This window comes from Narcine bancroftii, chromosome 6 (assembly GCF_036971445.1).
Source record: "Narcine bancroftii isolate sNarBan1 chromosome 6, sNarBan1.hap1, whole genome shotgun sequence".
Classification (NCBI taxonomy): domain Eukaryota; kingdom Metazoa; phylum Chordata; class Chondrichthyes; order Torpediniformes; family Narcinidae; genus Narcine; species Narcine bancroftii.
Window position 1 is genome coordinate 64,642,374 of NC_091474.1, and position 12,271 is coordinate 64,654,644.

Below are 12,271 nucleotides of genomic sequence, written 5' to 3' on the forward strand. Positions count from 1 at the left end.
AAAGTGTCCACCATATGGTAAAACATGCAACATGTGCAACAAAAGTAACCATTATGTTGTTGCTGTAACAAAGCAAAATTCATGTAGTAGATGAAAGGGAGAGAGAGGAATTCTATGCAGACATTGTGACTGAAAACAAGAAAGTAGAGACTGGATATTGAGATTAAAAGTGAATGACATATAAATTTCAATTAAATTGGATACTGGAGCACAAATTCATGTAATTTTAGAGACTGATTTTAAGAAGGTTAGACCCAGACCAAAGATGTATGGAACAAAAGTGAAGGTGACAGGATATTCAGGTACCAATATACCAGTGCAAGGAGAATGCATGGTCAAAGTGAAACACAAAGAAAAGGAGCATATGCTAGCCTTCATTGTGGTACCAAAGAATGTACAGGCCAGACTAGGTTTAACAGCCTGTGAGAAACTCAACCTGGTAAAAACCTCGTGGAAAGTGAAGGAGAGACAGTCTATGATGTATTCATGAAAGAGTACAATGACCTATTTCACGGTCTAGGCTGCCTTCCAGGAGAACACACGATCGGAGTGGATAAACATGTGCCATCGACACATCCATGCAGAAAAGTTCCATTTGCGCTTCAAAAGCAACTAAAGACAGAGTTGGACAGAATGGAAAGACTGAACGTGATTCAGAAGATAGATGAGCCAACGGAGTGGGTGAGTTAACTCGTCATTGTGGACAAAAAGAATGGAAAGCTTAGAATTTGCCTGGATCCAAGAGATCAAAATACAGCTAAAAAGAAGGAACACTTTAAGCTTCCAACATGTGAAGAAATTATGTCACAGTTTGGAAATGCAAAGTTTTTCAGCAAGTTAGATGCATCATCAGGATTTTGGCAGATAAAATTGGATGAAGCATGTTCAAGATTGTGCACGTTCAATCGTCCATTTGGCAGATAGATTCCTCAGGTGACCATTTGGGATTGCCTCAGCTCCTGAAATATATCACAAAACTGCTCATATGGTCTATGAGCACCTGGACGGAGTTGATACCTCAATGGATGAATCATAGTATGGGGAACCTTGAGAATGGAGCATGATGAGAGACTAAGGAAAGTGCTGGAAGCAACAAGGAAAGTAACCCTGAAGTTGAATAGAGATAAATGCCTGCTCGGTGCGACAGAACTAACATTTGTAGGAGATATTATTCGCAATGAGGGCATCAGACCAGATCCCAGAAAGGTGTCCGCTGTTAGGAACATGCCATGGCCATAATGCAAAAAGGACATACAGAGGTTTAATGGAATGGTCAACTATATGTATAAATTCATATCCAACCTCTCAGAAAAGATGGCTCCATTGAGAAGACGAACAGAAAAGAACATTGAATGGGATTGGAATCACAAGCATGAAAAGTCATGGAGGGAACTAAAGAAACTGCTCACAGAGGAACCAGTTCTGAGGTTTTATGACTCAGCGAGACTCATCAAAATATCATCAGACGCATCACATAGTGGGCTCGGTGCAGTTCTTCTGCAAAAATATGATGCCTGGCAACTTATTGCATATGCATCACGCTCAATGACAGACGTGGAGACACAATATGCTCAAATTGTAAAGGAGCTGCTCAGCATCACATACGCCTGTGAACGATTTCATCAGTTTGTGACAACCAACCAGTGTAGAGACTGACCATAAGCCCTTGATTGCATTGTTCCAAAAGCCATTAAATAAATGTACACTTAGAATACAAAGAATGATGATTAGGCTACAACACAATACAGTGAATGTGGCATACACTCTGGTTAAGCTAATGTACACAGCAGACACGTTGTCTAGTGCTGTTGACACGAGAAAGCCTGCGAACACCAAAATGGATGAAGACTTGAATGCCTTCATTGACATGATCACAAGTGCACTGTCCATATCAGATGCAAAAATGGAGCTCATAAAGTCAGAGGCAAAGATGAAACACAGAGACAACTAAGGAAAAAAACATCTTGGATGGATGGCCCAACATGAAGCAGGACTGCTCACCTGATGTTTCACAGTACTGGAACCGAAGGGTGGAACTATCAGTGGATGAAGACATCACCTACAAAGCAAGTAAAATCCTTATCCCATAGAGACTGAGAAAAGAGATGCTAAAAAGAATCCATGGAGGATATCTCTGAATCAAAAAGTGTAAGAGAAGAGTACAAGAGGTGATGTACTGGTCTACAATCAACAATGATATAACAAATGAAGTGCCAACTGTACAATATGCCGGAAATATCAAGCAAGCAATCCTGCAGAACCACTAAAGCCACACCCAGCACCATACAGACCTTACAAGAAGGTAGGCACTGACCTATTCGAATGTCAAGGGAAGGACTAATTGGAAGTCACAGACTATTACTCCCTGTATCCAGAGATGTAGAGACTGAACACCACCACGGCAGATGCCATAATAACAGGTATGAAAACCAAATTTTCATGGCGTGGCAAACAAGATCTTCACAGACAATGGACCCCAGTTTTGCAATTCAAAGTTCCGACAGTTTGCCAAAGCGTGGGACTTTGTACACACCACGTCAAGTCCTCATTTTCCACAGTTCAATGGTCTTGTGGAAAAATCAGTACAGACAGTGAAAAGACTAGTGTACAAGGCAAAAGACAGTGGAACAGACTTCTACCAGAGCATGCTAGTATACCGTACAATGCCACTCGAGTGTAGTATGTCACCAACACAACTCCTTATGGGACGTAGGCTAAGATCAAACCTACCCATTCAGGAGAACTTCCTAAAAACAAAAGAGGGGGAGAAAGTGAGGAAATTCAAAGAACAACAGAATAAAAAGCCAAAGTAAAGTATCCAACTGCGTTGGGTAGGTCACGTCTCCAGAATGGAGAACCATTGCCTTCCCAAGATCATGTTATATGGCGAGCTCTCCACTGGCCACCGAGACAGAGGTGCACCAAAGAAGAGGTACAAGGACTGCCATATTGACCACCGCCAGTGGGCTGATATCGCCTCAAACCGTGCATCTTGGCGCCTCACAGTTCGGCGGGCAGCAACCTCCTTTGAAGAAGACCGCAGAGCCTACCTCACTGACAAAAGACGAAAAACCCAACACCCAACCAACCAATTTTCCCTTGCAACCGCTGCAACCGTGTCTGCCTGTCCCGCATCAGACTTGTCAGCCACAAACGAGCCTGCAGCTGACGTGGACATTACCCCTCCATAAATCTTCGCCCGCAAAGCCAAGCCAAAGAAGACTTTGACAGAGGAACAAAAAATCTACCTGGAACTCCACACTGGTGACCAAGTAAGGCTGAAAGACAAAATGAACTTATGGACTCAGAAGGGAACTGTCCTTAGTGAAGTTCAACCAAGATCATACACCATTCAGGCAAATGAAAGTGCTGTTCAGCAAAGAAATTGTTGAGATCTTCAAATGGGACCAGCCACAGTAGATCGAAGGACGGATACTGTTGAACAACCTGAATACACAGCTGAGAAGACATCGTCTGAGGCTATAACTCAGATTCAAGGACAATCAATCAGGAGATCGTCAAGACATGTGAATCCTCCTAAGAGGCTCATGAGCAAATTTAAAGACTCCTGTTGTAGAATGAAGTTGTGCTATCTTCTTCACTCTTCAAGTTTTAGTGTATGCAAATGTGAACACACAAAACAAGTTTAAAGAATGTTGACAATGTTGATAATAATGAAAATGTAAGTTCTTAGTGTTAAAGTTAAAATTGCGGAGTTATACCAAGAAAACATGTTAGTTAAAAGTAAGCTCTATTGTTTTAAGAAATGGAAATGTAATTATAGTGATCATATTTGCATTGCTACTAGCAATGCCTTAAAGATTATATATAGTTCATGTTTAATTATACTTGGCTGCCAGCAAGGGGCTCACACAGATGGGGTGACTGCAGTATGAGAGATCTGTAATGGAGGGTTGCAAACCTCATGGGCTGCTTACAACAACTTTAAAAAGAACCTTTTGCTTCATCCATGTGTTGTCTAAGAACTCACACATACGAATACAAGATGAAACATTAGCTTTTTTTCCTCAGCAGCTTTGAATGGTTATAGAACATAATTTGTTTTTGTTAAGGTTCATGCTGTGCTCTATCACCCTCTCTTTGTAAATTTATTCATCTAAATATTAATATGGTTATATATATAATTTTATTTCTTGATATTTGAATGGCCTTAATCATCCTATTAAATGCAAATAGATATTTAATATGTTTAAAAGATTTCAGGCCGATATTATCTTTGCACAGGAGATGCATATTCGTAAAGAGGTCAAATATTGTTTTTTTTAAATTTTGGAAGGGTTTACAATTCCACTCCCTTTAATAAGCAAAAGTTAGAGGTGTCTCAATTTTATTGATTAAGGTTCCATTTGTATACTTCAACACAATATATGATGTAGCTGAAAGATTTTTAATAGTTACTGGTTCATTGGGAAATAAGGTGGTGGTAATGCCACCCACATCCTACCTTAAGCAATCCCTTACTAATCTCAAGATCATTGATGGCATATGGATTACTTAAAATGGTATGTGAGTGGAAAGAAAAAGGTTGTGAACCATCTGGCCATCTAAATTCCATTACTTTCTTACATTTTGCATAATCTCCATTAACTAATTGCATAATTTCACTTTTATCCCAATTAATTTTGTAGCCCGATATTTATCCATATTCTTTTATTCTAACTTAAGCTGTTGTAAAGAATGGATCTGTTAAAAAAAAAACATCATCTGCAAATAAATTTAATTTATGTTCTTCCTGATTCACCTTAATACCCACAATCTTTGATTCCTGTCTTATCAGTTCAGGTAAATGTTCTATGGCTAAAACAAATAAAGCTGGTGAGTCTTGTCTACTTTATCTCGTTAATTAAAAAACTGTTGAAACCTGATCATTTGTCAGTACATTCATATTAGGTCTATATATAACATTTTAACCCAATCTATAAATATTGATCCTAATTTACATTTATACAAAAATTTACAAAGAAAACTCCATTCCAACCTATTAAATGACTTTTCAACATCTAAAGCCACAACTACATTTTATTCTCCCCTCTTTTGAAGTAAATGTATTAAACTAATTAACCTTGCTACATTATCTGCAGATTTACGATTCTTAACAAATCCAGTTTGATCCATATGTATTAACTTTGGTAAATATTTTGCCAATATATTTGCTAACATTTTATCTACTATCTTATAATTAACATTTAATAATGAAAATGGTCTATAAGATGTTGGTTTCAATAAATCTCTATCTTTCATCAGAATTTCTGTAATAATTGCAGTTGGAAAGGATTCCGGTAGAGACTGTATCTTCATAGCTTGGTTTAACACTTCCATAAATGGAGGTATTAACAAATACTTAAATTTCTCTACAGGAAATTTATCTTCTCCTGATGATTTATTATTCTGTAATAAACTAATTACAACCCTAACTTCTCTTACAGTAAACATTAAATTCAAATCTTTTGATCACTGAAATGAGGTATAGCTATTTGGGACAAAAACTTATTAATCTTATTTTCATTTTGTACTGATTCCATTTGATAAAGTTTGGAATACAATTCCTTAAATACCTAATTTATTTCTTGTGGTTTATATGTAATAAGCCCATAAGATTTTGTAACTGCATTAATCACCCTAGATGTCTGTTCTGCTTTCAATTACCATGCTAAAACTTTATGAGCCCTTTCTCTGAATTCATAATATCTGTTGTGCTCTTGCAATTAACTTTTTAGTTCTATATGTTTGAATAGTATTATATTGGAGGATTTTTATTAATTTTTTTTCTTTTCTTCAGAAGAATTATTTTGTACCACTTTTTTCCAATTTACTTATAACTTATTCTAATTGATCTGTCTCTTTCTGTATTATTTTTAAAATCTTAGCTAAGTAACCTATTATTTGACCTCTTAAAAATGCTTTTATTGTATCCTAAATAATTCCTTTATTATCTACTGAATTAAACGTTGTTTCTAAATATAATTGAATTTGTTCTCTCATAAATTCACAAAATCTGTTCTATTTAATAGCGTATCTAAATGGCATACTCTTTTCCTCAAGAAATAAACATGTCAATAAAAGTGGAGAATGATCAGATATTATCCTAGCTTTATATTCAACCTTACAAACTCTTCTCTTGAAAAAGAGTCATATCTATGAGAATAAAAAGAATAATCCCTCATTTTATGATTAAACTTTTGGCAAATATCAACTAAGTTTAACTTCTTCATTAAACTTAAAGTAACTTTCACCACTTTAGCCTTCATGACTGTTTTAGTTGATTGATCAAAACAAAAATTTTAATTATCTCCCATTAAAAGTTTTCCCTGTGCCTCAGCTAAAAATAAAAAGTATCCTTTACAAAATCTTCATCATCAATATTTGCTGCATAAATACTCATAAGTGTTCATATTTCAGAACAAATTTGACAATTAATCAAAACACATCTTCCCGCAGAATCCAGTATAGCATCTAAAATTTTCACCGGTAAAGGTTTTTTTTAAACTAATATTATTATTCCTCTTGCTTTACAATTAAAAGACGAAGCCCCCACTTGTCTCACCCAATCTCTTTTTAACTTAGAATGTTCGTTTTCTGTCAAATGAGTTTCTTGTAGAAATGCAATATCTATCTTCATCTTTTTCATATAACTTAATACTTTCTTCTTTTTAATTGTATTAATCAACCCATTCACATTTAATATATTCTTTTCATCCATTATCTAAAAGTAAAATCTCTTCCACTCCTGTTCTCCCAGGTTTCTTCACCAATCCTAACCAACTCCTGTGTACATCTCTGTCACATAGAAAAAAGAAAATTAATAATATTTCAAAAAAGAGGTTACCAAAAAAAATTAGAATAAACCTTCCAAAAAGTGCTAAGTACAGAAACTACAGCACAACTTCCCGCCACCTCTCGAGTCATGTGTCCTGCCACAATGGCACTTAATCATTCAAGCAAGTAAGACAGATCATCTAACCCCCGTTAAAGGGAAAAAAATGATGAATCACAGATTTGGAAATAATAAATCACCCACTGCTTCAAGTTCAGCATTAACTTGATCATCATTAATTAAAACAGTTCCAGTCTGAATCTCCAGATCCATCAGTAACTCATACTGACAGCTTACAATCTATTTCGGCACATCTCTCTTCGGTGTAATCTGTATCTTTCACACATCTCTTTGTATTTCTTGTTTCGGGCTTAAACTCAACAGTTCCCTATTGCTCCTCCTTTAACAATAGGAAATGACTCTGTAAATCTTTGTCCTTGCTCATCTACAAAAAAAAATCACACATTCACCAAAAACACCTTTAACGAAGCTGGATATCTGAAAGAAAACTTCTTCAAAGAATTGCCTTTATTGGATTGAAATCTTTCCTTCTGTCCATCACAGCCTTACTTAAATCTGGATAAAAGAAAACTTTACTTCCGTCAATATTTTGTCTTGCTTTTTGAACTTCCAATCTTAAGATTTTCTCTTTATCCCGATATTGCAAACACTTGATCAATATTGCCCTAGGTGGTTGATTTGGCTGTGGCTTCCTCCGTAAAGCTCTATGATCACTTTCCAATTCAATTTGATTCGGAAAATCTTCTTCTCCATAAATTTTAGGAATCCACTTTTGAAAAAATTTCACTGGATTTCCACTTCTTTCAAAATCTTCATTAAGACCAACAATCTTAACATCCATCTACCCTGATTTTCCAATATGTCCATCTTTTCCTTCCTTTGCCTTTCCCAAAACATATCAAAATTTTCAACCCTATCAATTCTTGCCATGCAATTATCCACATCACCTTTAACAATTTTCATGCCCAAATCAACTCTCTGAACTGCTGCTTTGATTTCTTTAACTTCTGCACCACACTTAAACATTTCACTTTTAATCTCCTTTATATCAGCTCTTACATTCTTAATATCCACTCTTAAAATCTTATATTGCCCATCATTACTAAGGAAAGATCTTTCATATTTGAGCTTTTATCTCCATATCCCGAAGCCCCAGGTATATCCTCTTCCACATCTTCATCTGTATCTTCTTGATCTCCCCTTTTTTCTTGATCACCAGTTGTCAAAACAACAGGTGATTCTGACAGCTCTGGTAGGTCTGACTGTAATTCCTCTGTTCCACCACTACAGGGAATGGCAACCATTTTGCTTCTTCTTGACTTCACACATGCGCAGTGGCAACCCCCTGCGAATGCGCATTATAGTGTATTCTTCAGGGGAGATCAGAATTGACCCAGTGCCATCTTCCCCAATTTTCTCAGGAGGTGGCACTGGTTTCAGTTGAAAGAAGGCCATCATCATTTGTGTTGTTCACTGAGGCTTCAGAACCTGAGGTCCAGGCTCCAGCTGCACGGCAGGTCATTTCTTCAATTTTATTTACATCTTTACTCATGTTTTTGTTATCTCGCTGCCTTTCTTCCTCTAGCTGCCATATCCAACAGTTCTTTAATAAATTCCGGAGTTTTTAATCTAGTTTACTTTTAAAAATATTATTTTAATTCAGGTTTTATTTTAAATCCCCCGGGAGAGTTATAAATCCACCTCCTTCCCCTACGGTCCACCCATCTCCTGTAAGATTGACTTCCCTTTCTCCCGGTTTCTCTGCCTCTTGCAACTCTTGCTCTCAAGATGAGATTCCAGGGACATCTGAAATGTTCTCCTTTTTCAGGGAGCTTTCCCCTCTACTGTGGTTAAAAGAGCCATCTCTGTCATTTCCTCAGTTTCTCAAAGTTTCACTCTCACCCTTCTATACAAGGACATAAGAAATAGGAGCAGGCCATTCAATAAGCTTATGGGTGATCTGATTATTGACTCAACCTACCTGCCTTTTCCCCAAATCCCTTAATTCCTTTTTTATGTATCTCCCACTACCCCCTTCCCCAACAGAACAGGGAAAAGGAGCAATACACAAATGTGCTGGAGAAACTTAGCAGATCACACAGCATCCATAGAAAGTAAAAGGGCCTAGGCCCTTCATCATGATTCAATACACAAATATGCTAGAAAAACTCAACAGGTCATGCAGCATCCAAAAGAAATGGATCACTGACCCCAGTATTTGCACATTTTTTTGGTTTGACTCCATTTGTCTCCTGACGAAGTCCCCAGGCCCAAAACATTGGTTACCTTGACCTGCTGAGTTTCTCCAGCACATTTCAGATTTATTGTCATCATAAACAATTCTTTTTCCTGTGGGTCAGGCAAAATTACCACTTATTGCTAGTGCAAAAAAAACTACACAATGTGCACATGTAAACAAATAAACAAATGACTGTGCAATACAAGGAGGAGAAAAAAACAATAAAGGGCAAAAGTAAGAGTCCTTAAATGAGTTTGTGGTTGAGGAGTCTGATGGTGGAGGAGTAGCAGCTGTTCCTGAACCTGGTGCTGCGAGTCTTGAGGGACGTGTACCTCTTTCCTGATGGCAGCAGTAAGAACGGAGTGTGTGCTGGGTTGTGAGGATTACTGATGAATGCAGCTGCTCCCCAACGGCAGTGTTCCCCTTAGATGTTCTCATTGCTGAGAAGGGGTTTGCATGTGATGTCCTGGGCTGTGTCCACTACCTTTTGCAGGGCTTTACACTCAGGGTTATTGGTGTCCCCATACAAGACCGTGATGCAGCCGATCAGTACACTTTCCACCACACATCTGCAGAAATTTGCCAGGGTTTCCAATGTCATACAAAACCTCCACAAGCTTCTGAGAAATTAGAGGCATTGACGTGCTTTCTTCATGATGCCATTAGCTCCTTAGTTTTGGTGACATCGAGTGTGAGGTTATTGATGGTGCACCATTCAGCCAACTTTTCATTCTCTCTCCTGTAAGCTGACTCTTCACCCATTTTTGTACAACTCACTACTGTGAAATCATCAGCGAATTTGTAGTCATAGGTGTATAGTAATTAGAGCAGGGGGTTCAGAGCACAGTCCTGTGGTGCTCCAGTACTGATGGAGGTTGTGGAGGAATATTCTCACCAATTCTTACTGATTGCGATCTGAAGATGAGGAAATCAAGGATCTAATTACACAGTGGAGTATTGAGGCCCAGGTCTTGGAGTTTACTGATCAGTTTTGAGGTGATGATGGTGTTGAATGCTGAATTATAGTCAATAAGGAGTATTCTGATGTATGGATCTTTGCTCTCTAGGTCTTCTCAGGATTTGTGTAGAGCCAGTGAGATGGCATCTGTTGTAGACCTGTTGCTGTGGTAGGCAAACTAGAACAGATTCACGTCACCACTCAGACACGAGCTAATATGTTTCAACACCAGCTTCTCAAATCACTGTGCATGTGAGTGCCACCGGTCAGTAGTCTTTAGGAAGGATATTACACTCTTCTTAACCCCAACATCTGCAAATATTCTTGTTAAGAACAGGGATAGGTATCTGTCCTTGCATTTCACCCCACCAACCTCCATATTTAGTTCATAATTTTTTGCCATTTCCAACTGCAACTAAACCCCATCACCAGCCAAATTTATCCTTCCTTCCCCTTTCGACCTTCTGCAGGGATTGCAGCTTCTTACTCTTTTGTCTAGTCACCCATCTCTCCATGACCTCTAGTATTTTACCCTGCAACTGCAATGAAGTGCAACAATTGCTCTTACCACCATGCAGGGATCTAAACAGCCCCTCCATGAGGCGAAGATTCATGTGCACCTCCTCAAACTTCATCTACTGCATTTAGTTCAGCAATCTCCCACTTTATACTGACTATACCTCCTCTGCACACTCAGTCTTGAAGGGTTCCAGCCCAAAACACTCCATTTTTAAAATCCCACTGATGCTGTTCAACCCACTGAATTTCTCCAGTGGATTGTTTTTTGCTCCAGATTCCAGCATCTGCAGTCTTTCATTTGACCTCAGTGCTTTCATTCTATTGAAAGCCTAAATGTATCAGCTAGGAAACTCAGGACCAAGTCTTCAAGCAGAAAATAAAAACAATGGACACTAAATGGCTCAAAGTGTAAACATCATTTAAAAAAAAATAAAGTAGTGATGGTCATCATATTGTATTCATTTTTAAGTGTCATTTTTTTGTGTTCAAACCTGAGTCAGTAAAATGCTAAATGTATTGAAAGTCTAGCTGCATGATACCAAGATAACAATCTCTCTTGCAACATGAATAAGAAAAGGGAGATGATCACTGATTTCAGAGGGAGAAAAGTCCATACCCGTTTACATCAATGACATTGAAGAGAAAAGTAGACAATTTTCAAGTTCTTGGGATTAAATACCTCTAAGCACATCGAAGTGATGATCAGGAAAGTGTATCAACACCTCTACTTTCTTAGAAGACTGAGGGAGTTCAGCATGCATTCCCCCCCCCCCCCCCCCCCCCCGTCCCTCAATGACCTCTAGAGGTTCACGATCAAAAACATACTTATTAGGTGCATTACAGCAGGATTTGGGAGCTGCTCTCCTCAAGAGTGGAAAAAAACTATACAGAAGATACTGAATGCAATTCTGAACATAATAAAAGCTTTCCTCCAAGGACTTCATTTACATCCCCGTAGCATATGAAAGGCAGCCAACATATTGAAGGACCCATTTCACCCTTGACACACTGTTCCCTCCACTGGGGAAAAGGCTTAAAAGCATGAAAACACACACCAACAGACTCAAAGAGAGTTTCTTTACTACAGCAATCAGGCTCATGAATGAATCCCACAAGAGTGCTCTTATGCTACCTTTGCTTGGTGCTAATTAATGAAAATCTTATACTCTGTACATTGTGCTCCGTACTGTATGAAATGCTAGCGATAACCTGTAGGTCTGTTCGCAGAAGGACCCTTCTCTCTGAATTTGTGACACTTCAACTATAAACTTCAACAACTTTTCACATTCTCAGGACATCATAAATCATTAAAAAATTAATATATGCTTTAGAAATGATATCATCGTTGTAATGCTAGAAACACATCTATAAAATACAGAACCAAGTTCTATGACAGGTAATAACATAGTGATCAGTTAATCTCTTAGATTTGTTTGAGACAAATGTTATCCAAAATACCAGAATTATTGTCCTTCTTTAAAAAAAAAGAATCTTGCCAGATAAGACATCAGTTTAATGTTGTCATCTAAGGCAAAACTTCCAGCTGCAAAACAGCTGTCCTACATTGGGTGCTTGGAATATTGATCTGAAAATTTTCTGCTTCAAGGGCTGAAATGCTACTTCTGAGTCAGTTTTTTTTGTGTTATATCAGATTCCCTTAATTTATTCTCATTTTTGTTATAATCTACATCCTCCTAAA

General features: G+C 37.8%; 1 protein-coding gene across 6 annotated transcripts in view; it reads right to left on the minus strand.

Moving 5' to 3' along the window:
• Positions 1 to 12,271, minus strand: part of lyst (lysosomal trafficking regulator) — a 344,523-nt gene that overhangs the window by 204,565 nt on the left and 127,687 nt on the right. The gene's annotated exons all lie outside the window — the stretch shown is intronic.